Raw genomic sequence first — 27,892 nt, forward strand, 5'->3', positions numbered from 1 at the left:
TGTATGTAGAGATGTATTTTGAAGAATAAAATCGCATGACATCATGATTATCTAATTTTTTACAAAATTTCATGAACAAAAGTCCTGTTATCAAGTATTATACGGCGAACATAAAATTGAAGATGTACGATCGGTACATGGGGTTTTAGGGGGTTGCCTGAAATATATTTTGTTTTTAAATTAACAATATCAATGTTATTATCTTTGGTTTATGTAATTAATTAATTTATTCTTACAATAATGTTGATTATGATATAGGCCTAAGTCAAGAATTTTTATTTTTTAATAATGAATTTTTAGTCTCTATCCCACCAAAGTACCGGGAAACGATTTTAGACACTTACTGAATAATGACCACTATGTTGAAAAGTTCCTAATAAAGGTCCTCTTATTGGAAATGTACAAAATACAATGAACTGTGTCCATTAGATTTTCTACATTTTATGTAATAGACTAGGCTATGAATGAGGTAGGTGCCACCCGGAGAGGTAGAAATTCTCATATGACTTTTCTAGACCAGTTTTTTCTGGGGAATCCAAATATATTGGGTAAACGGGCTGTAACCTGAGAACTTTCGCGTGAGGGCGCTTTTTTCAAAATGGCTGCCAGTTACAGTAGACTATGATATCTTGGCAACCACTGGTCATAGAGAGTTGATTTTGGTGTCAAATTGTTCGGAATGTACATGTTCCTATTTGATGTAATAGAACATTTTGTCCGAAAATGGCCGGAAATACCTCTATTGACCTTTGACCCAATATCTAACAGATATCATATCTCCGTAACTACTCGACACAGAAAGTTGTAATTGGTGTCAAACTCTCCAGAATATAGATGTTTATATTCGAGTAGTTACGGAGATATGATATCTGTTAGATATTGGGTCAAAGGTCAATAGAGGTATTTCCGGCCATTTCTGGACAAAATGTTCTATTACATCAAATAGGAACATGTACATTCCGAACAATTTGACACCAAAATCAACTCTCTATGACCAGTGTTGCCAAGATATCATAGTGTACTGTAACTGGCAGCCATTTTGAAAAAAGCGCCCTCACGCGAAAGTTCTCAGGTTACAGCCAGTTTACCCAATATATTTGGATTCCCCAGAAAAAACTGGTCTAGAAAAGTCATATGAAAATTTCTACCTCTCCGAGTGGCACCTACCTCATTTATAGCCTAGTCTATAACATTTGTTTGTGTTATGCGAGGTTTGAACAATTTATGCAATTGAAAATTGGGTGGAATTCCTTACGCAAATTGAATCCAAATACTCGATTAAAATTTGGTCAGATTAAAAAATAGTGCAATGTAATTTAGTATTTGATAAAACCAAAGTTAAAATAAACCTGTTACGCATTTTGTCCCATTTATTTGCACTTTTTGCGTTTCATACTTTAACGCGGCCTACTGTAGTTGACGTGGAGGCCGAGTTGACTTGAGTTATTATGATATTAAACATTTTAGATTTATTAGACTCTTTTTCCTATTGTTATTTCTACTCTGAAAGACCTACGAACCAAAAATATAAAATGTAATAGGAATTTGACTGAAGAAATGATTTATTGCACATTTAACGTCAAAACTGATCGTTTTTACATTTAACGGCGAGATGTTTGCACATTGCGGGTAATGAATTTTTACAGATTTGCACATTTGAAGGTAAAATGTTTGCACAAATGTGGATGTTTGCACAAATGTAACTTTTTGCACATTTCACGGCTCCACACCCCGTCAACGGCAAATATTGGAGGAGAGCAAAAACTATATCAACCCGGAAATCACTTTTATACCGCGGACGGTTTTAAATCAGCCGATGAAATAAGAAATGTTGTTTTAAAACCTTTTATAATATCTGCCTAAGAGAGAAATATTATATTAAATCTACATTTCGCGGTACATCTGAGATAGATAAGGTAGGTATGCAAGGCGGAAATCTTTTTCCATTGTGCTCAGAAGTAACCATAATTATAGTATAGATACGCTAATATTGACCTCGTGGAGCACATTTAGCTCGTAGTATTATACACGTGCACATATAACGCATCGCGTTGGTAAGTCACAAACATATTAGTGAAATGCACAACATTGCAGTAATAGTTATTAATTCATAAAGGTTATGAAATAATCAAATTAAAAAACACGAAAAAAACACCAACAGTTATCTAACAACACGTATTCCTTACTTTAGCACAAACACTGAAAGAACGAATGATTATATATTATGCTTAATTCTGGAATAGGTATACACGCATAACACCAACTCCGTGTCGGTTCTCATCTTAGCTGTTCCATGTGTCTAATGTCTTAGAAAAGATAGTATTAGGCCTAAGGGTTTTTAATGTCTGCTGTCATCGGTAGACTGTTAACAGTCGGCGGTAAAGTTACTTCCGAGTTCGTTTTCACTTTGCGATTTCCGGGTGGCAACTACAACTTCGCTGTAGTCACAATAAAATCTCTGTACAAAACGCGTGCAGCTGTCCCACATGTGAACGTGACATGTACATTTGATATACATTTGAGTCAAGATATTCCATGTTTCTCTCTTTAAACGTCAAAATGAACTAATTTATATTAATTATACTGTAGAATACTATGGTTTGGCCATGGAGCTATAAAATTAAATAGCTCCATGGTTTGGCTAATTAATATTATTGTGACTCAGACTGTTTAAAACTTAAGAAGAAATGGCTCATAATGTTTAATATGTTATAAATTGTGTATACACTACGATATGACTCGACATTATTATTACAGTTGTAGACTATGTATAAATATTATAATGTAGCGCACCGTGATAGTAAGCCGACTCGCAATCATATTAGTGAAACTCGTAATAATATTGCAAGTAATAATTATTAATTTATAAAGATTAAACAAGTTATTACAAAGTGTGACATCAGTTGTTACAAAACCTTGGTTAATCTGACTTCCCAATGTCAAGATTAACCTTGACGAGGCAGGGTGTTCCGAACCATGTGAGGGTACAACCGTGCAGTTCTCGACAATTTAGTCATCCTCGCAACAAAAATGATCTGTAATATGACCCGCGATGTGGTTGCTTCATTTAGGTATGTTATTACTGGCACTCCCTTTAAATTGTAAAATTAAGCACTTTTTAAATCACACTGAAATATATAGCACATATTATTATTAATGTTTGTAACACTTACTTTGGCCTGAAGATCCAATTTAGCACCTTCCTTGAGCAAAATAGAGCAAACATCTATGTTGCCGTTTTCTGCAGCCAAATGTAAAGGTGACGCTCCTTGCTGAAATATTACAAACATTATGTTATAGTATTTTCTCTCTCTAATAATAGAATATTTTCCTGAAATCAATACGATGTGATCGATTAAAAATGACGTTATAGATTTAAATAATGCTACATTGTTAAATTAAATAAAGAGTATTAACCATTTTCTTTAAGACAATGTATTGTATACGTATATGGTTTTTTTTAGACCACACTAAGTGGTTGGTGTAACTTCACAATAATGATATATTGAAACATTATATGTTAATTAGTCACCATAACATGGACCTTTGCCATATACGATGATTTAAAATTCAGAGTTTTAGTATTATAGTATTACAGTTGAACCTTCGTGATCGGCCACCTCCCGAAAGCGGCCACCCTCCTTAACGGCCGTACTTCCAAAAGCCCGTTTGTTCTTCATCTAATTATTGGTACTCCTGTAAGCAGACATCTCACGTGAGCGGCTGCGGCAAATTTGTTTATAACACATTAGATTGTTTGTATGGTAAATTACCTCCCGTAAGCGGCCACCCAAAAAATTCGTATTGACTTTGACATCAACAATGCCATGACTGCAGTCGTGTGCGCAAATGTTAGTTAGTATTTACCGATCGATCGACCAACCGACCGACCGACATAGTGAGCTGTAGAGTCGAGTTTGCACGAGACTAATAATACAATTTTGATACTTATATTGTGCTTTTATTATTAGCTTTATTTTGAAGTGGTTTTAAAAATATTTCTGTGAAGAACATTCCTGTGTTTGTTTAGATGAGATTAGAAAACTACATAGATTTTGACCGACCAATTTGTCTGAAACTCATAAATAATACTAGACAACCTGATCATAAACAATAAAATGCAATTACTGGAGAATATAGAGGCCCGTTGCGTTAAGAAAGCCTAAAATATCGTGCATAGCCATAATACGTGATTTTGGCCCTCTATCGACAGAACATCCCGTAATCGGCCACATTTCAATTCTATAAAATAATGAAATTAATTATTAGGAGTTGATACCTTAGTGGCTACAGCCCAGGTCTATAGTCTACATTAGTTAATATGGCCAACCACATGAATTCCAGGAGAGTGAGTGACCTTCTACATAACAAAAACTGAATTTATAGTTTTCCAAAGAATTCTACATTGCTAAATTAAACTAAATTTGAACTCATCAAGCCCAAAGACGTTCATTTTTGTCGCAAATACTTTAGGAGCAAATGCAAGCGTAAGCAACAGAAGAAATATATTTAGGCCTAGCCTAGATGTTATCAGTAAGCCTATTAATTACAATGTTCACGGCTGGTCTCTTCAGAAAATAGAGAACCCTACGAACCCCTCTCTTTCTATGGACTTGCCCTTCATCGCGACGAGTTCGAGTTATCCACGTTAACGCACACCCTGTAACTAAAATGAAATACACATATACTCTATGGCACGAAAAAAAAAATGTTTTATAGTGTGCTGAATTGTGTCTATTCTGTGTCATACAATATTAAGTGCGAATAACCAATAAGTAAAGGTTAATATTCTATTCTGTTCTGTTTATTCAGTAAGGCCTAAATTTCACTCAGATATGTTACTTTTCAGTATGATCACACGAATACGAAATCAGCTACAGTTGACCACATACGAATGACAATCGGTTCTTTTTAGTGGGCTGAATTATTAACTTAATAATTCAGTCAGTTAATGTGACATTAACTGACTTATACGGCCACCAACTGTTAGTACTCAGTTTAATAAAACTAAGTCCCACTTGTACAGAGAATTTGACATGAAAACTTTTACAGATACAACAATATCATTTCACTATAAATCTTTGATATCATGTGTATATAAACAACACTGGATGTGTTTACAATTGCCATTTCACGGCAATACGGTTGAGTTTCATAGGAAACAAAGTTGTAGGGATTATAAGTTTCTGAAATAAAATGTAGTGCTGCTGTGTTATCGGAGAAAGTTTATAATCTAATCACAGTATGTATTCAATTATCTCAACACAAATACCAATTGAAATGCCATGGTTTCTGTGATTATAGTTCTTTAGTTCTTTTAAATATGTCTATTATAATCTTTCCCATCTCTTCTGAAAATTGTTTTCAATACAATCAATTGCCTGTTGTAGATACAAACAAGGAAAACGCTTATCCATCATTACTAACAAGTAAGTTATCAGGGATAGTTATTTCTTCAGGTTGATGTACTTATATTTCCATCACATAACCCTTACCTTCTATCACGTAAAGTATTAAGAGTACACGCCTGTTCATGTGCGCCATATTATTGCTCATATATTTGTTACCAAAATAATTTTGCAAGCACGGTAATGTGTTGATTCAACATTACTTTGTTTACCAATTGGAGTTGTATATTCAAGGTCAACACTCGGGAAACCAAATTTTCTGGAAAAAAGCAATGGATTTGATACTGCATGCCATTTTTTTCTATTATTAACCATATTAGGAAGAAAAAATAAAATTTTAATTATTGCTATATTTTGGGGTTAAAGGTCACCAAATACATGCCAAGAATACCAAAAAATCGTATTTTTAAAATAAAACTGTTAGAATAGTTTAGATTCACGGTGATTCTAGAAAAAATAACAGCGAATTTATCCAAACTGTTGTTTTTGCTTTTTTAAATTGAAATGTCATGGTTTCTCTCAGTTTCCATGGTTACAAGACACTATTAAAATTTACCAAACATTATTAGTGGATTTATATAATTTAAGATGTCTTCTTCCTAAACAATATTAAAAAGTTTGGATTGCCAAATTTACCATTTTTGGACTTTTGGCACACTTTGAATTGATTCTGGCCCACTGTGCCACGGGCCAAGAGCTATTCTTTTATTATTCAATTTTTTTTTTAAATCGGTAATCGTGACCCTTTAAAACTTGTTGTTGTATATGATGTGCCAGCGTGCTACGTTCTAAGCATTGGAGTAGTAAAAAAACCAATAAAAGTGACATTGGGTAGACTTGTAAATGGTAGTTGCGAATGAATTGCCGTTTCTTACAAAGGGAGCATACCACCTCTCGTAACTACGCATTTTGGATATGTATAGCATGGCCCCTGGATGTCGACGCGTGAGCTGGGCCAACTTCTAAATATAGTTAGTTATAAATGTTTATTACAAAGGGACACCGCCAGATAAGTGCGTCCTATCACTAGTAAGTAACTTGATTCAGATTTTGGTCATTGTAACTTTGATACAGCACAGATATCGACGCGTGAACCGCAATGAAAATGAGTTTGTGAATTAGACATTTTACTGTAATATTAAATATATTTGTTACTAGAAATTAGTTTGATAAAATATATTCTACAAAATTAGTAGGCCTAATAATTGTTTTCCCTCATAAATAAAGGGGAGATGGGGATGGGGACACGTGTCTGTTTATGAGTGAGAATCAATCAGGCATTTTAATTAAAATGCAGACCGTCTTAAATTACTTGACATGTTTCGATAAATATAGTAAATAATATTCTCATTATCAGAACTGTAATCAAAGCCTAGAGTACTTGTATACGTACTACAACGTTGCGTTTAAATGAGTCAATAATTAGCATGAGAATAGATTTACCGAAACATGTCATGTCATTTTAAGACCGTCTGCATTTTCATTAAAATAATGCCTTATGATATTATTGATCATCACTCATAATTTGGTGGTATTATACATGATGTGCCTGTTTATGTACAGTGAAAGAGCTTATTTTAGTATCCTATAGTAATATATTTTCTATATAAGAGAATATGGTATTTCAAATCAGGTACAAAAGCCGACGATTCGAGCGAATTACATTGAAAACACATTGCATGTCGGCGAGGTCCGATGGCATGCGTGACTGCCGGAACAATGCAACAAAAATGAAAAACGAAAATGGCATGTTGTGTTGTCTGTAGGCCTACAGTAGTTAGGTTTTCAGATACCACCTTTGACAGTGGCAGAATCGGGTGTTTATTTCAAGCTCACATAAATGGGCAATGAAATCCTCGTTATTAAAAAAAAAACATTATTTAAGCTTATTCACTATTTAAATCCTCTACTTATTAATTTATTTATATTATATTGTTTTCTCTTTTTACTTGGTTAGATAAAAAATGTTACCGAGAAACGGAAAACATTCTAGTTAAAATTCTTTATGTATACCCACATATTGCACTATTTTCTGTATACTTAATTAGGTACTCTTTTCGTACATGTGTTGCTGTTGGGAATAGATAAATATTTCACTTCAAATATTTTCCAAAATAGTGGTACACAACAATGAAAGAAAAAGTGAAAACAACATTTTTGTTACGTTCTTGTCATTAGAAATATTCTTGCGACTGAGGTGAACTTCGAAAATGCCGGTCAGATGTAAAAACAAGTTAAAAGGAATAAATTAGCAATTGTCACTGCATACTCATCCATCAAACTAGCCGCCATCGAGCAAATACTCAATTCACAGTCATTCACTTAACAAAAAATACACTTATTTTCGGGTGATTTTTTTTTATTAATAATTGTCAAAAATTGTTTTCTTTGTTTTTAGTCGCGTGGACGCGACTCTATGGTTCACTATGTCGGTCGGTCGGTCGGTCTGTCTGTCGGTCTGTCTGTCGGTCCGGTATCACTATGCGTTTTATCGCTTTCTGACCTTATCTTGATATCAGTTTAATCTAGCTAAGTCAATTTTTCACAGTATATTCCTTATGGCCAGGAATCGATGTGGTTATGTTTTCACGGTGCGCAATAAAAAATTACGCGGTCTACGCACGATTTAACGAAATCACGTTTGTAATCATATCTTCACAACCATGAATCACAATTAAATAAAATTTGGTACTCATAAATTTCAGGGCATAAATCATCATAGGGTGGTTCTCGGTCTTCCTCGAAATTTTATATTGGTAGTGTTGCTGAAATAATAGCTTATTGCTGTGTTGGCTGGTGTACATGGGTCTTGTCTAAGTATGTGACCCAATAGTCTCCATCTTGCGTCGATATTTTCAAATGAAATCGGTTTTGTTCTGTTCTGTCCTTCTGTATAAATTGATGTTCAATATCCTGTCTGGGAACCTGATACCTATGATTTTGCGAAGTTGCTGTCTCTGAAATGTGTCGAGTTTATGTGCTTCTTCTTTTGTGAGTCCCCATGTTTCAGAGTTGTAGAGTACTAGTGAGTTGTACAGCTTGATACGTATTTTTAATTTGATTTTATCTTTTCGAAGCCACATCGAGTTTAGTTTGGTCATTGCTACACGCGCTAGTTGTTTAAAAAACACCATCATGGAATTTGCGTTTTTACGAAGTGACACTATTTATTAAATACCCGTATGTGCTGCTTGCCAGTGCCACACGGGTAATGAATTTTGCGCGTTTGTTTACTGTGTTGGCCTAGCCTACAGCCTAGCTAGGAGGATCTGGTCGCACACTCCAGAACATTGCATTTTATCAAGAAAGACGGTAAGTTAATTAGTTTATTTAATGAATTTTAGTCCGCTCAGGTATCCGTCATGTCGAGGCCTATTACATATTTATTGTATAATTTATAAAACAGTAATTTGACACACTTTTAGCCTAGGCCTAGTACTAGCTAGGCATAGGTAGGCCTACTTTACTTTTCTGTGACGTTTAGGTATAGCTAGCTGGCCCAGATCTAACTAGGCTAGCCTCTGGCCTGGCGTACATTATTCGGTTAGTAGGCCTAATTAATTAATACACAGTGAAAAAGCTTATTTTAGTATCCTATAGTAATACAGTTTTCTATATAATTTAAAGAGAAGATGAAATTTAAAATCAGTTACAAAACCGACGATACGAGAGAATTACATGTTTTAAAAAACACCCACTTGTTATTTTTTAAAAACATTGCACATCGGCGAGGTCCGATGGCATGCGTGACTGGCGAAACAACGCAACAAAAATGTTGGCGCTGAAAAAAAATTGCATGTTTTGTTTTACTGTAGGCCTATCATTAGGCCTACAATGAAACGTGTATTTTATGTACCCAACGGTACAAAGTTTCATACAAATAGTAAAAATTCAGCCTAGATCGTGAACATAATTCGTACGCTTTTGCTGTAGCGTACGTATACACAGTACACGACGTACCCGTCGGTAAACTTCGCCGGGGAAGTAACTATACGCATTTTGGTCCCTGGATGGAACATGTGTATTACGCGTAAACCGTGTATTCCACGATGCCATTGGATCGGTCACTTAATAATAATAATTTCTTTAATTTTCCAATTCATCATGTGTTTGTCATTACTATGAACTTTAATTGTACTGATTGGAATATTTAATCAGTATAATAATGCTTGCCTTCTAGTTAGTTACGTATGGGCGGCCATTAGGGCCAAAATAGACAAACGTTGCCGTACGAACAATTCCGCTCCCGTAAGGCAAACTAATGACCTTAAAGACACAATTCCTCGAGTGGCAAACAAATATTGCCGTACGGACACACAAACACATTGCCATATGAACAAATTGCCGTATGGTTAAATTGGCGTAAGGACAAACATTGGCGTAAGGACAAAAATTGGCGTAAGGACAAAAATTGCCGAAAGGACAAAAATTGGCGTAAGGACAAAAATTGGCGTACGGTCTAACTAAATATAAACGTTGAGGGCAGCATAGTAATTTAAAACCACGTGACTGAAACCACTCTGTTGTGTGTCCAGTCCTGATGGGGAATAAAAACATAATCATGGAAGGCTTGTGTTAAGCTAGCCAACAATATAGGCCAGCCGACAATAAGCCAGCCCACTTTTATTTTTTCCAGCAACAATAACTATGAAACACCGTTTGTGTATTTTTTACATTTTCAGTGTTACTTATGGTTTTTATGGTATTAGAAATGAAATATTTGTGAGAAAACGGCGGATTGCTCCTGGGAGTCACTTGGTGGGATTATACTAGGGTACCTCTTTAGTCGTCCAGTAAAAGTTGGAGTAGGCCTATGACCGCTGGTCCCGTTTACTCAGCCCTCATCTTTTAAATCTGAGTGTAACTCAATTACGATTTTTAATATTATAGTGAAATTTGATACTGTATTTGTGAGAAAACGGCGGATTGCTCCTGGGAGTTACTTGGTGGGATTATACTAGGGTACCTCCTTAGTCGTCCAGTATAAGTTAAAGTAGGACCGCTGGTCCCGTTTACTCAGCATTTATCTTTTTAATCTGAGTGTAACTCATTACGATTTTTAATATTATAGTGAAGTTTACTCAGCATTTATCTTTTGAATTTTATACTGTATTTGTGAGAAAACGGCGGATTTAAAAGATGAGGGCTGAGTAAACGGGACCAGTGGTCATACTCTAACTTTCACTGGACGACTAAGGAGGTACCCTAGTATAATCCCACCAAGTGACTCCCAGCAGCAATCCGCCGTTTTCTCACAAATAGCCTACAGTATAACATTTCACTATATATAAAAAAATCGTAATTGAGTTACACTCAGATTTTTAAAAGATAAATGCTGAGTAAACGGGACCAGTGGTCATACTCTAACTTATACTGGACGACTAAGGAGGTACCCTAGTATAATCCCACCAAGTAACTCCCAGGAGCAATCCGCCATTTTCTCACAAATACAGTATCCAATTTCACTATAATATTAAAAATCGTAATTGAGTTACACTCAGATTTTTAAAAGATAAATGCTGAGTAAACGGGACCAGTGGTCATACTTTAACTTATACTGGACGACCAAGGAGGTACCCTAGTATAATCCCACCAAGTAACTCCCATGAGCATTCCGCCGTTTTCTCACAAATACAGTATCAAATTTCACTATAATATTAAAAATCATAATTGAGTTACATTCAGATTTAAAAGATGAAGGCTGAGTAAACGGGAACACTTACAGCGGTCCTACTCTAACTTATACTGGACGACTAAGGGTACCCTAGTATAATCCCACCAAGTGACTCCCAGGAGCAATCCGCCGTTTTCTCACAAATATTTAATTTCTAATACCATAAAAACCATAAGTAACACTGAAAATGTAAAAAATACACAAACGGTGTTTCATAGTTATTGTTGTGGCTGGAAAAAATAAAAGTGGGAAGGCTTATTGTCGGCTGGCCTATATTGTTGGCCTTCCATGATTATGTTTTTATTATATGTATTATTTTAAATTACTATGCTGCCCTCAACGTTTATATTTAGTTAGACTGTACGCCAATTTTTGTCCTTTCGGCAATTTTGTCCTTTCGGCAATTTTGTCCTTTCGGCAATTTTTGTCCTTACGCCAATTTTTGTCCTTACGCCAATGTTTGTCCTTACGCCAATTTAACCATACGGCAATTTGTTCATATGGCAATGTGTTTGTGTGTCCGTACGGCAATATTTGTTTGTCACTCGAGGAATTATGTCTTTAACGCCATTAGTTTGCCCTTACGGGAGCGGAATTGTTCGTACGGCAACGTTTGTCTATTTTGGCCCTAATGGCCGCCCGGCCATAGTTACATTGAAAACCTCATCCAAAGGATGCGATGTAAATCCACTCAACAATTTGTTGAATAGCAAGAGGAGTCATGAGTCGGCTACGGTAATTCACTTTTGGGAATGGCAGAGTGCCCTGGTATTTGCACGTTAAAATCGCCTATGACACCAACGCAAGCATAAAACAACTACCGTATATTCTACAAATAAACATGATCAGAAATAGACAATGTAGTCGCTTAGTATATATTACCAATTTCATTATGTAACTGCTGTGTTCAGTGTTATGTTATTTACGTACATTATACAGCAACACCTTCCCCGTGATCATGTTTACGATAATATGTAAAAATAATGTTAAACATCTAAGATGTTATCTATCTGTACTAGAATATAAAAAGTACATAATGAAAAAAGAAAACCTGGATAACCCCATTTCGTTAACGTCTGAACTATACTAACTTTAGATAAATTGGAGCTCATCAGTCACACATTGTAGTGATTTCGGATTTGACAAAAGAATGTTTGGCAAATCAAAATTGATTATATTCCGAATATCATGAATCTTAAATAAACAATAAAAGGAAGGCGTAAACTTGCTGTTAGTTTTTTGCATTTAAATTATAATAGTATGAGGCTAATTAGACCTATTTCAGATAACATTTTAGCGGATTGTGTTTCTCAGGCTCACTCTGCAATCGCAAAATTTTCTCACATAAACGGGCAATGAAATAGTTAAAATAAAAACATAATCTTATACAGTATATTTATATTAATTATTTATTTATTTTTTCTCGCTTTACTTGGTTTCGTGTTAATATGCCTATTCGTGGATACTATTTAAAAAATACAAACAAAGGGTTACTATTGATGGTTTCGGTGTATAGCTTAATGTCTGTTTTCTATTGAAACTCTCAGATCAACCGGCGGACGCTTTAAATAATGTTTCTGATGACTTCTGACGTTAATGCGTCGATCGTAAATTGTTAGATTTTTAAAAATATTTTTAATTTTTTTTAAAAAGATGCGAATAAAAATCAATTTGCATGATTGATTTCTGTAATATAGCCTAAATTATGTAAAAGCATTGTTTCCAGTTTTCATTGTTGAGCCCGACAGATCGAGTATCGTGTTATACAGGCCATGATTGTTAATATAAAAATATTATATGAAAATAACTATTGTTGTTATGTTGTACTATGTTGTTTTTAAATTTAACAAAACAATAAATAAACCATTTATTTTAATCACACTGAACTATTATTAAAGCACCCTTATTAATAATGTTTGTAAAACTTACATTGTTTGTATGATCCAAATTAGCCCCTGCCTTGAGCAAAATAATGCAAACATCTGTGTGGCCATTACTTGCAGCAGCACACAATATATACTTTATAAACTGTTACCAATTGTGTAAAAGAGGGTGTTCTTAATTTTTTGATTTAACCTTTCACTATAATATTATATTATTCTTACCAGGAGAATTATTCTAAATATACTGACACCTTTGTTTCACAATTCCAAATTTTGGAATGTTATGCACATTTTTATTATAGACCTAATGTGATCAAATATTGGTCTAATTTATTTAGATTGATCAGTAAAAATAAGAAATGCGTTATTATTATGTACTGTAGGCCTATGTATAATTTCAAACAACTTTAATCCGTACAGTAACAAACTTGTTTCGAGATTAGCACGTAAACGCATTTATATCCGATAGGACTTATTTTATCTACAATCTCTAATTTCAAGATTTTATCGACTTCTGCATTACAAGGCGGTTTGTGATTGTAAGATCGTTACAAACTGTACAAAGTACCGATCACATTTTTGTTGTCAATCTTTATCGATCAATTAATGCATCAATTAATTAGTTAGGTCCAATACGTTTTGTCTCCACACGTTAACGTTTTTTTTGTTTCATGTACAAAACAACAAGCATTTTAAATGTGTTACATTCGCTGAAATCAATGGATGTATTATCCGCATTGCAAATGTTGTTCACCGCGATTATGTTGACAATAATATGTATAATTAATGTTTAGCTATAATTTGCGTCATCAGTGATGTTTTCAAATTGAACTTAACTGATTTTAAATCAATTGGAGCTCATCAGTCTTTACATTATAGTGATTTATGATTTGACAAATTTGAGAAATCACTATAAGCAAAACTGATTACATTCCAATTATCAAGAAACTTAAATGTTTTAATATTTACATAAACAATGTTACGAAGACGTAAACTTACATATACGTACCGCCTCTCGTGACTACGCATTTTGGTCCTTGGATGTGTATTATAGCATGGCCCTCGGATGTCGACGCGTGAGCTGGACCAACTTCTAAATATAGTTACTGTATAAATGTTTCTTACAAAGGGACACCGCCAGACAAGTGCGTCCTATCACTAGTAAGTAACTTGATTCACATTTTGGTCCTTGAAACTTTGATACAGCGCAGATATCGACACGTGAACCGCAATGAAAATGAAATGTTTTACTATAGTTACTAGAAATTATTTTGATAAAATAAATTATTAAATATAATAATAAATATTAGTAGGGCTAATAATAATTTTCCTCAGAAATTATGAGGACGGCGCTTCTGCACACGTGACGGTTTATGAGTGAGAATCAATAAGGCATTTATCGAAAATGCAGACCGTCTTAAAATTAATTATTTGACATGTTTCGAGAAATCTATTCTCATCATCAGAACTGTAATCAAAGCCTAGAGTACTTGTATACCTACTACACAGTTGCGTTTAAATGAGTCAATAATTATCATGAGAATATATTTATCGAAACATGTCACGTAATTTAAGACGGTCTGCATTTTCATTACATGTCTTATGATATGTTATGGTCTAACCACTGTTAAGATTTGTGTTCTGTTAAGACCTCTTTGGAGGTGTGCTACAACAACTCATTGAGAATATTGCTAGGCTTTACCTAAGCACTGTAGTGCTAGTAATATGTTTGCCACGAGGAGAATTCCCTCTTTCTACGAGCATTACGCAAGTGCGTCTATGGTTTTAGATTAAGAGTTGTGAATAGTGAAATCTGTTTAGGTGTAGGCCTACCACAAACTATTTGTTCCGATATTCAAATCTCTACACTAAGTGGGAAAAAATCCTATTTTAGTTTGATTTTCCGGTTTTGTATTATGTGTTGTTGTATATATGGTATATATGGAATATTTATTCTGAAATAAAGTGATCAAAGCAAATCATATTTTATTGATTCTCACTCGTAATTTTGGTGGCCGGTATTATATGTTTATGTAATTAATACACAGTGAAAAAGCTTATTTTAGTATCCTATAGTAATACATTTTTCTATATAATTTAAAGAGAAGATGGAATTTAAAATCAGTTACAAAAGCCGACGATACGAGAGAATTACATGTTTGAAAAAACACCCACTTGTTCTTTTCAAAACACATTGCACATCGGCGAGGTCAATGAGTCAATAATTATTATGAGAATATATTTCTCGAAACACGTCACGTAATTTTAAGACGGTCTGCATTTTCATTAAATGCCTTATATTATTGATTACATGTTTATGTAATTAATACACAGTGAAAGAGCTTATTTTAGTATCCCATAGTAATGTATTTTTTCTATATAATTTAAAGAAAGAAATGGGATTTAAAATCAGTTACAAAAGCCGACGATCCGAGCGAATTACATTAAAACCCGGAAAACACCTACTTGTTATTTTTAAAACACATTGCACGTCGGCGAGGTCCGATAACTGGCGAAACAACGCAACAAAAATGAAAAACGAAAATGGCATGTTTTGTTGTAATAGGCCAGAAGGTTCCGGGTTCGAGTCTCGGTTGGGGTGACCTTTTCTCATTCTCATTGATTTCCTGATCTTTATCGTTTAAAATTAATTACATTTCAGTATATCACAGGCCGGTTTAGAATTAATGTTCTATGCCTAATGTGTCTATATAAATAAAAGTATCTCTCCGGAGGTCCAGCTTCGTGAATAAAAAATACTGATGGATGATCATATATGGGCCTATCAATTTGATCTCTGGTGCGCGTGCGTACAATTGAGGGACTAGTGCTATTCCGCCGTACCACGCCAAGAATGTTAAAGAGTCGCTATTCAATCGGGTTTGAACTAAATTATGAAAGAGCCTATCCCGTATTATTATGAAAGCCCCAGTGGTCTAACGGTTAGGACATCTGTATATCAAGCAGAAGTTCGAATCTCAGTCAGTTCTTATTCTCACAGATTTCCTCATCCAATTCAGAGCACAGGGTAGGCTACAAAATGCATGAAGATCACCCCAAATCCGCCTAGTATTTGGATTGTTAAAAAACGTGGTATCATTCTCAGACCGAAGTCCCCTTCTTTTACAACCATAGGGTCTAATAAAATATTAAAGGTACTCTGACGCTAGGTTAGCGAGACAAATATGAACATGCAAAGTGCCTTAAATTGAATTCTACAATGTAAAGGAAGCCAATGAAGTTCGAAACACTTAGTGACATCTCACATAATTAGCCTTTCGGCCCGGTTGTGTAATATTTGCAGTTTTTTTAACAAAGATACCAACAAATAGCGTGTTACATTAGTCCAGTCTATAAAGGAACCAGTGGCATCATTGCACGTCGTATTACCTAAAAACTGTCTAATTCTGCATAGACCTCTCGCTCACTCTCTAGTAAGTGTGGACGATGGATCTCGGAATGTTAAATAATAACTCGGTTAAAAACATTTGGTTTACCATAATTATTGCAATGCTTGCTCTTCGTTAAAATAAACCGAATCTGTTTGTCAGTGTCTTAATTAAACTAAATAAGATGAGCAATATAACATTTAAAAGTACCATGTTTATTATTTAGGGGTGACGGCGTTCATTCAAGGGAGGCGTTTGTTGGTAACATTTGATTTCATAATTAATAAATTCCTCTAGATATTAACAAACCAAGCAAAGAAATTTAAGACTAACAATAATTTTGTTAAAAATATAGCAGAACTTGTATTATCAAGATACTGATTTATGGTGTCCCGTGTTGAACCCACAAATGTGAACATTTGTGGTTGTTTCACATTTGTGGGCGTTTTCACATTTGTGGGCGTTTTCACATTTGTAGGTCTTCGTTTTGTGTTGTTTTGTTTATGTCCTTTATTACTGTATGTTAATTTCATTGATATGTATGCTTTTGCTATTTTAGTGTTAGTCTTTGAAGTAAATGTATTTGTTAGAATGGGGCAAACCTTCAACTAGCGAAAGCTATTTTGTTTGCTCTAATTTGCTTTTGATATTCGTGACTAGGAGAACGTAAAAAATACAACACCGTATTAATTATAATCAGAAATAAACAATTCTATCAACATGTTCGGTAAATTGTAGATATATTCTTCTACAAATATAAATGTGTTTGTGTTAATAATACAATATTGCGTTGATAAATACTATGTGGCGGGTTGTTTATGAGAGGGTGGATGTTGAATATCTTAAAGATAGTTTATAGGGGAGAGGGCGTTTATTCAAATAAATGCGGTAGGCCTAATTGGATACTAATCAATACATTATTTAGTTTAATTCAAACACCAAATAATGACAATCATCAGTGGGCCATTTTGGCAAACACGTTTTAAACGGCTTGCAACATGGGCCAAAGCTCAATGGCGATATACATGCAGATAGCGTGCAACCTGTTCAAACCAAACATCAACTTAACAACTATAATATAATAATAGGCTATAATCAGTTCTCCCGATGTAGGCATAATGTAATTTTTACCCGGTTTATGATATTTAAAATTGTATATACTGATTTTACAATTTACCCCGCGATCGTTTTTTGCACAAACAAAAAGTGATGTGCTCATATATGGACATGATGATGTCATATAACTACCATAGTTGGACACATCACACTTTTTTTTTGTCAAACTAATTTTATAGTGCAGAGCTTTAAATATTATGCGTGGCCGTAAAAAAAAGCCAAAAAAAAGTCCGACAGTACAAACAGGGTTTACAGATAGTAATAATATGCGATGTTTCAAGACAGTACTTATCAGGAATTGACCCAGCTATTTGTGTTCTTTCTTGAATTTCGGGATCATTAATTTGCAAAATAATATTAGTTCTTTGGTGACTTCCCAATGTCAAGATTAACCTTGATGAGGCAGCGTTGTTCCGAATTACGGAGTACCGTGCAGTTCTCGACAATAAAGTCATCCTCGCTACAAAGTAGACCTGAGTGGTTCATTTAGGTATGTTATTACCGATACGCCCTTATCCCTGATATAGCAATAAAATATCCTACCAATACCTTACAATTGATGTAGGCCTACTTGATATATAGCCATAAATAGCAAACAAATAGCTGTGAAATTGCTATACTTCATATAGCCATAAATAGTACACAAATAGCTGCAGTGCAATTGCTATACTTCATAGCCATAAATAGAACACAAATAGCTGTGCAATTGCTATCTTCATATAGCCATAAAATAACAAATAAATAGCTGTGTAAGTGCTATACTTGATATAGCCATAAATAGCCTACAAATAGCTTGAAATTGCTGTCTTACTGTGACATATTGGTCACTTGCATGAAACCTCAGCTATAGCTGCTATAGTAGCTATATTTCAACTATACCATACCATGTCTGAATGTAGTCACTGTTAAAGCCAAATAATATAACAATTACACAATGCTACAATTAATAACTACAGAATTAGATACACTTAATACACATTGAATAGTTGACAAGTTTTGTTTTAGGGTATACACATTAGGCGATCTACATGAAGGTGGTTATATCTTGGCGGTTTACATCTGGAGTGATGTTTTTTTAAAGGGTTTGGTTCAGTTGATATAGTTAAGAGATTATTAGGAGGGTTTGGTTCAGTTGATAGTTGAGATTATTTAGAGGGTTAGGTTTAGTTGACAGTTCAAAAATTATGAAAAGCGGGGATTAATGATGAATTAATCAACTTGTGTTCTCCTAATTTCATAATAAATCATACATATGATACACTTTAAGAAAATGAAATGCAAAATAGGTGTTCCCAAGCATTCTGACGATCTATATCAATTTTGAAATGTAGCATATTTTCACAATTTTGTTAACTTACACGTACGTGCGTAGCCTGTCACTTGTATAACGTAATTTGGAGTTGAAAGGTGAATCAAATATGATGATATTATTAAAGAATGGTTGTAAAACAGAAATCGGGCACAAAGAGTGCATATTAACATTTACCGCGCAGTGCGCGCACAAAAATATGCACATTCATAGCAATTTTTTAAACGCTTAAAATTGCCTGAAACGTACTCTTATTTCATCGAAAATATTTTTTTTTAAATTTTAAGCGCGCGTACGCATGCGTTACATGCGCTACGCACGTAATTGTATTGCCATACGATGATTAATGCCTTGAAATTTATGAGTACTAAATTTTATTTAATTGTGATTCATGCTGGTGAAGATATGATTACAAACGTGATTTCGTTAAATCGTGCGTAGACCGCGTAATTTTTGATTGCGCACTGTGAAAACATAACCACATTCTTTTCTGGCCATAAGGAATATACTGTAAAAAAATTGACTTAGCTAGATGAAAGTGATATCAAGACAAAGCCATATACAAGTTAGTGTTTACCGACCGACCGACCGACATAGTGAACTGTAGAGTTGCGTTGCACTATTGGTTTCATTTTGCCGTTACGTTTAAAAAGAATGTTTTAACAAATCAAATGGATACCTCAATCATACCTATTTAGTGTACCACTTTCATAATATAGTGTTGCTCTGTACGCTACATCACAATACAATACAATGCAAAAACAGAAAAATCACCATTAAAAAAAACATTCCCTAACATTCAGTGCTCTAATTATTACGGAATCTATTTGTACGAGGGGTGATGGACCGCTTTCTTTAACTTAAAAAATAGTGCATATGAGATGGGTTGGGTCTTGCAAAATCAAATGTGTTTTCTTAGTAGAGTGATCTCTAATCAATCAAATTGAGATCTGCTCAATTCTAAATATACGTGAAGCATAATTAACAATACATTTGAGTTCCAACTTATTCTTACATGTGGTCCCGGTAAACCATGCAACAATGATAAAAGTGAGAACACTTTCAATGACCGATTTATATAAAAAAAAACGTAGGCCTAATGGGAGGTTTTACTTCAAAATATGCAAAAAGTAAAAACGTTGAGCATGGGTCTTTTTGATAGCCTTAGATCTCAGTGATTTATTTACAATGTCAATTCCAGAGGGGGTATTTTATATTGTAGGTGATTTACATTTTGTGTTATAAAATGTCCAGTGTTTCACCTGCTTTGATAGAAACAATACTGTAATGAGTTGAAAATGTAAACATATTAGTGTATTGGTAAACAGATGATGTAGTGCAAACCAAAGTAGTATATTTGTGCACATAATAGTAGGTGACATTTGTAATTGAGATCGTTTTATTTGACACGACAAAGCATGTGAACTCCTAAAAAACGTACATAATCATATAATGTAGTACATTTTGAATGTTGACATGACATGATAAACATTAAAATTAATTGCTCCTTCTAACAGAGTTAGAGTTAACTTAGATTTTTCTCGTGTTACTTGGATTTCGTTCTTAATTAAGGTGTATTATTTTATTTATTGTAATGCACTGTGTTCTCTATAGGTAGATATTACATAGTTTGGATACGCACATTTCTCTTATTATTACAGGGTAACACCGTGGCTTAAAAATATATTGTTTAATATAAAACATAGACCTTTGCAAACACACAACTTAGTTTATTAATAAAAAAGATCATATTTAAAATATACATTTGCATTAGCTGTAGGCCTACGTGTGGAAATAAAACATCTAAATGAATATGTATTTACAAAAAGCTACAATTATGTCTTCGTGAATTGTTGTTTTTTTTAGACCACACCAAGTGGTTGGTGTAACTTTACATTAATGATATATTGAAACATTATATGTTAATTAGCCACCTTAACATGGACCTTTGCCATTTACGATGATTTAAAATTCAGAGAGTTTTAGTATTATAGTATTAAAGTTGAACCTCCGTGAGCGGCCACCTCCCGAAAGCGGCCACCTCCCTTTACGGCCGTACTTCCAAATGCTCGTTTGTTCTTCATCTAATTGGTGGACCTCCTGTAAGCAGCCATCTCACGTGAGAGGCCGCGGCAAATTTGTTTACAATTCATTAGATTGTTTATATGGTAAATTACCTCCCTGTAAGCGGCCACCCAAAAATAATCGTATTGACTTTTGACAACAAGGCCATATACATGGCTGCATTCACGTGCGCAAATTTTAGTTAGTGTTTACCGACTGACCAACCGACCGACCGACATAGTGAGCTGTATAGTCGCGTTTTGCACGCGACTAAAAATACAATGTTGATACTTATATTGTGCATTTATATTATCTTTATTTCTTTATATTCCTGTGTTTTTTTAGATGAGATGAGAAAACTACACAGATTTTGACCAACCGAATTGTCTAAAAATCATAAATAATACTAAACCATCTGATTATAAATTAAATGGAGAATATAGAGGCTAGTTGCGTTCAGAAAGCCGAAAAATGTCGTGTATAGTCATAATACGTGATATTGGCCCTCTATCGGCAGAACCTCCCGTAATCAGTGGTCCCGCAATTAATAGAAATTGATACCTTATTGGTTATAACAGCCCAGGACTACTTTAGTTAAGTATAGTCAACAACATGAATTCCCGAAAAGTGAGTGACCTGCTACATAACCAACACTGAATGTATAGTTTTCCAAAGAATGCTACATTGCTACTCATTGAACTCATCAAGCCCAAAGACGTTAATTTTTGTCGCAAATATTGTAGGAACAAATGCAAGCGTAAGCAACTGAAGAAAAGATATTTAGGCCTATCCTAGATGTCATAAGGAAGCCCATTAATTACAATTGTCACGGCTGCTCTCTTTAGAAAATAGCGAAACTACGAACCGCTCTTGCTATGGACTTGCACTTCACTGTGAGTTATCCTCATTAACGCACACCCTGTAACTAACATGAAATACACATACTCTATGACCCGAAAAAATATGTTTATAGTGTGTCTATTCTGTGTCATACAATATTAAGTGCGAATAGCCAATAAGAAAAGGTTAATATTCTATTCTGTTTATTCAGTAAGGCCTAAATTTCACTCAGATGTGTTACTTTTCACTATGATCACACGATTAGGAAATCAGCAACAGTTGACCACATACGAATGACAATAGGTTCTTTTTAGAATTATTAACAATAATTGACTTAAACGGCCACCAACTGTTAGTACTCAGTTTAATAAAAGTCCAAGTCCCGCTTGTACAGAGAACTTGACATGAAAACTTTTACAGATACAATATCATTTCACTATAAATCTTTGATATCATGTGTATATAAACAACACTGGATGTGTTTACAATTGCCATTTCACGGGAATATGGTTGAGTTTCATAGGAAACAAAGTTTCTGAAATATACTGTAGTGCTGCTGCTGTGTTATCTGAGAAAGTTTATAATCTAATCACATTATGTGTTCAATTATCTCAACACAAATACCAATTGAAATGCCTTTTAAATATGTCTACTATAATCTTTTCCATACAAACAATGAAAACGCATATCCATCATTACTAACAAGTAAGTTATCAGGGATAGTTATGGCTTCCATCACATTGAACCCGTACGTTCTATCACTTAAACTATTAAGATTACACACCTGTTCATGTGCGCCATATTATTGCTCATATATGTTATACCAAAAAAGAAATGTTCAAGCACGGTTAATGTATTGATTCAACATTACTTTGTTTACCAATTGGGGTTGCATATTCAAGTGAAGTAATAATTATATTAATAAGGTCAACAATCGGGAAACCAAATTTCCAGATGTCTCTCTGTATGCAATATTCTGCTACCATTAGCATAAACTGCATTGTCAACTTTATTATTGGTTCTTAATAACAACAGAGGCTAATTTTGAACCAGAACACTGGGGTGGTAACCCCATATTCATCACATAAGATGCCCTGGGTTCTTTATAATCCCGTTTAAAACTAGTTGTGGCGCCAGGATATTCGCAACAGGGGGATATGCGAGCGAAGCGAGCATCACTTGGCTGATGGTCAGTGGACCGCCAAGGGGCCCGCGCCCCAGTATGGGTGAATCCCTCGGAAGCAATCTAGCATTCATCTAGCGTTATTTGATGCCGTTTTAATCAGATTTAGAATAGGAAACTGTTGTCACTTTTTATGGTACATGTAAATAAAATACTGTGGGCAAAATACATTGCACGAGGTCCGATGGTATGCGTGACTGTGTTTAAATAAATGCTTTTATTTTATTCTATATTTATCGGCTAAATTTTATCATAGAACAATAATTATACGAACCGCGAACGTATGATGTACCCACGCACAGTGGGCAAGAATCAAAATTGTGCCAAACGTCCAAAATGGTAAATGTGACAATCCAAACTTGTTAATATTGTGTTAGGAGAAGATATCTTAAATTATATAAATCCACTAATAATTTTATGTTTGGTAAATTTTAATAGTGTCTTGTAACCATGGAAACTGTGAGAAACCATACAATCTCAATTAAAAAGAGCAAAAAAACAACAGTTTTGATAAATTCGCTGTTATTTTTTTCTAGAAAAAAGCAATGGATTGGATACTGCATGATATTTTTTTATGCTATTAACCATATTAGGCAGTAAAAAATAAAATATTAATTATTGCTTTATTTTGGGGTTAAAGGTCACCAAATGCACCAAATACCAAAAAATCGTATTTTAAAAATAAAACTATTAAAATAGTTTTGATTCACGGCAATTCTAGAAAAAATAATAATAATAATTTACCTGTTTAACTGTTGTTTTTACTCTTTTTAAGTGAAATTTACCAAATATAAAATTATTAGTGGATTTATATAATTTAAGATGTCTTCTTCCTAATATAATATTAAAAAGTTTGAATTGCCACATTTACCATTTTTGAACTTTTGGCACACTTTGAATTGATTCTGGCCCACTGTGCCACGGGCCAAGAGGTATTAATTTTATTATTCTAATTTTGTTAAATCGGTAATCGTGACCCTTTATAACTTGTTGTATATGATGTGTCAGCGTGCGCGATATTGATACATGCTACGTTCTAGGCGTTGGAGTAGTAAACAACCTAATGAAAGTGGCAGTGGGTCTGTTTCTGCTGAAAAAATAATCGATTTTTCCTAGGTACCACAAACCACAGAGTTGACCGCGTTGCAACTGAACATTTTCTCCGACGTTAATCGGTTATTTGGTAATCGCTTTTTAAACATGTTTCCATAAATATAGTCTCATCATCAGAACTGTAATCAAAGCCTAGAGTACTTGTATACCTACTACACAGTTGCGTTTAAATGAGTCAATAATTAGCATGAGAATATATTTCTCGAAACATGACACGTAATTTTAAGACGGTCTGCATTTTAATTAAATGCCTTATGCTATTATTGATTCTCACTCGTCATTTTGGTGGTATTATATGTTTATGTAATTAATACACAGTGAAAGAGCTTATTTTAGTATGCTATAGTAATATATTTTTTCTATAAAATTTAAAGAGAGAAATGGGATTTAAAGTCAGTTACAAAAGCCGACGATCCGAGCGAATTACATTAAAACCCGGAAAACACCTACTTGATATTTTTAAAACACATTGCACGTCGGCGAGGTCCGATGACTGGCGGAACAACGCAACAAAAATGAAAAACGAAAATGGCATGTTTTGTTGTAATAGGCCAGAAGGTTCCGGGTTCTAGTCTCGGTTGGGGTGACCTTTTCTCATTCTCATTGATTTCCTGATCTTTATCGTTTAAAATTAATTACATTTCAGTATATCACAGGCCGGTTTAGAATTAATGTTCAGTATGCCTAATGTGTTTATATAAATAAAAGTATCTATCCGGAGATCCAGCTTCGTGAATACAAAATACTGATGGATGATCCTATGGGCCTATCAATTTGATCTCTGGTGCGCGTGCGTACAATTGAGGGACTAGTGCTGTTCCGCCGTACCACGCCAAGAATGTTAAAGAGTCGCTATCCAATCGGGTCCTAATCTGTTTCTCAGTGTCTTAATTAAACTAAATAAGATGAGGAATATAACATTTTAAAGTACCATGTTTATTATTTGGTGTGGGGTGGGTCTTAGGTGTGGCGGCGTTCATTCGAGGAGGCGTTTGTTGGTAACATTTCATAATTAATAAATTCCTCTAGATATGAACAAATCAAGCAAAGAATTTTAAGATTAACAATAATGATGTTAAAAATAATAGCAGAACTTGTATTATCAAGATACTGATTTATGGCCTGGTGGCCCGTGTTGAATCCACAAATGTGAACATTTGTGGTCGTTTTCACATTTGTAGGTCTTGTGTTGTTTTGTTTATGTCCTTTATTACTGTATGTTAATTTCATTGATATGTATGCTTTTGCTGTTTTAGTGTTAGTCTTTGAGGTAAATGTATTTGTTAGAATGGGGCAAACCTTCAACTAGCGAAAGCTATTAATTGTTTGCTCCAATTTGCTTTTGCTATTCGTGACTAGGAGAACGTAAAAAATACAACACCGTATTAATTATAATCAAGAAGTGATAAATAAACAAAATAATGCTTGGTAAATTGTAGATATAGCAGTCAATAAATTCTTCTACAAATATAAATGTGTTTGTGTTATAATACAATATTGCGTTGATAAATACTATGTGGCGGGTTGTTTATGAGAGGGTGGATGTTGAATATCTTATCTAAAGATAGTTTATAGGGGAAAGGGCGTTTATTCAAATAAATGCGGTAGGCCTAATTGGATACTAATCAATACATTATTTACTTTAATTCAAACACCAAATAATGACAATCATCAGTGGGCCATTTTGGCAAACACGTTTTAGACGGCTTGCAACATGGGTCAAAGCTCAATGGCGATACACATGCAGATAGTGTGCAACCTGTTCAAACCAAACATCAACTCAACAACTCGGCTATCATTCGGCTATATCGAGATTTTAATATAATATAATAATAGGCTATAATCAGTTCTCCCGATGTAGGCATAATGTACTTTTTACACGGTTTATGATATTTAAAATTGTATATACTGATTTCACAATTTCTCCCACGATCGTTTTTTGCACAAACAAAAATGTGATGATGTCATATAACTACCATAGTTGGGCACATCACATTTTTTTTTGTCAAACTAAGTTTATAGTGTAGAAAGAGCTTTAAATATTATGCGTGGATCCCTTTGACCCGGAGGGAGAGTACCCGTAAGGGTCCCTACCAAGGGTTACAGGTCTCAGGTTTTTAGTTGTTTTTAAAATTAATTAGTGTTCCATGACATTCTCATCAAAATTAACGTCTCTCATAAAATGAAGAAAAGTTGTGCTATGTCAACATAATGTCAATGACGGCGAAATGTCCCCAATAATGGGGATAGCTATGAAAACAAGTAAGTAAGTAAGTAAGTGGCCGTAAGAAAAAACAGTCGCAAAATAGTATTAGTGAAACGCGTAATAACATTTCAGTAATAATTATTAATTCATAAAGTTTATGACATAATTAAATTAAAAAATGTATTACAAAGTGCGACAGACAGTTATTACAAAGTGTGACAGCTCGATTACTACAAAGTGCAAAGGTTATCAAAAAGTGTGCGCGACAGGTACTACAAAGTGTTATGTGACGATTATTATAAAGTGCGACAGTACAAACGGGGTTTACAGATAGTAATTATATGCGATGTTTCAAGACAGTACTTATCAGGAATTGACCCTATTTGTGTTCTTTCTTGAATTTCGGGATCATAAATTTGCAAAATAATATTAGTGAGATCTTGCTTGGAAGTTCAAGGCTTTAAATGACCGCGACTTAAAAACTTTCTTTGATTGATCTGACTTCCCGATGTCAAGATTAACCTTGATGAGGCAACGGTGTTCCAAATCATGTGAGGGGTACCTTGCAGTTCTCGACAATACAGTTATCCTCACTACAAAGTAGGCCTTAGTTGGTTCATTTAGGTATGTTATTACCGATACGCCCTTTAAATTGTAAAATTAGCATTTTGTTTTAATCACACTGAATTATAGCACATAATTAGTATTAATGTTTGTAACACTTACATTTTCCTGAAGATCCAAATTAGCTCCAGCCTTGATCAAAATAGTGCAAACATCTGTGTGGCCTTTTAATGCAGCCACATGTAAAGGTGACGCTCCAGCCTGAAATATTACAAACATTATGTTATAGTATGTTTCACTCTAAACAAAGTATTGTACTGAAATCAATGCGATGTGATCAATTAACAATAACGTTTTGGATTTAAGTATGCTACATTTTTAATTTAAATAAAGATTAATGTATTGTATACGTATACATTTTTCTTGCTTTTATAACTTTTATAGTACTTTATAAATGTGTTTTTTTGCCTGAAATGTAAACACTTCATCCGGTAGTGCTAACTATTATAGTCTGAGTGTAAATTATGATAAAGTGTTGACGGGAGGACGTTCTGCCGATAGAGGGCCAAAATCACGTATTTTTTTCATTTATTTATTTATTCAATATATCGTAATCGCAGCACAATGCTGAATTAAAACAATATTAACGTGATAATGTACACATCAAAAGGACAAAAAATCTAAAAAATTACAAATATAAAAATATAAAGGTACAAAATTCAAGAATCGATAAAAATATACAAATTGAAAATAGACAAAAAGTAGCACACAAGCACGCGAGCAGAATTTGCACATGACGACCAATAAAACAAGAATCATTTGTTATTAAGGAGTTTGGTGAGAAAGGGTATAGCACTTTTGGCATATCTTTTGGTTCCTTCGGTTCGGTACCTTTATGCCAAATATGTATCTATATCGTTTTGAGAATGACAGAATTATTTTACTACTATACATTGGTTTGTAAATGAATACGTTTATAAATACCTATTAAGTCATGTTAATGAAAATGAGAAGAAATTACAATAAAGGTGGGTGATTCCCATGAAAGTTAAAAAAAAAATATCTTTCGAGCACGGGGGATTAGAAATTCGTTGGATTTTCTAAGGAGCATACTGTGAGAACGAGAATTAATAGGAAACCACT

General features: G+C 34.2%; 1 protein-coding gene across 1 annotated transcript in view; it reads right to left on the minus strand.

Moving 5' to 3' along the window:
- Positions 1-27,892, minus strand: part of LOC144843358 (uncharacterized) — an 851,823-nt gene that overhangs the window by 505,747 nt on the left and 318,184 nt on the right. The window lies entirely within an intron of this gene.

Source organism: Antedon bifida, chromosome 5 (genome assembly GCF_963402885.1).
Source record: "Antedon bifida chromosome 5, ecAntBifi1.1, whole genome shotgun sequence".
Lineage (NCBI taxonomy): Eukaryota > Metazoa > Echinodermata > Crinoidea > Comatulida > Antedonidae > Antedon > Antedon bifida.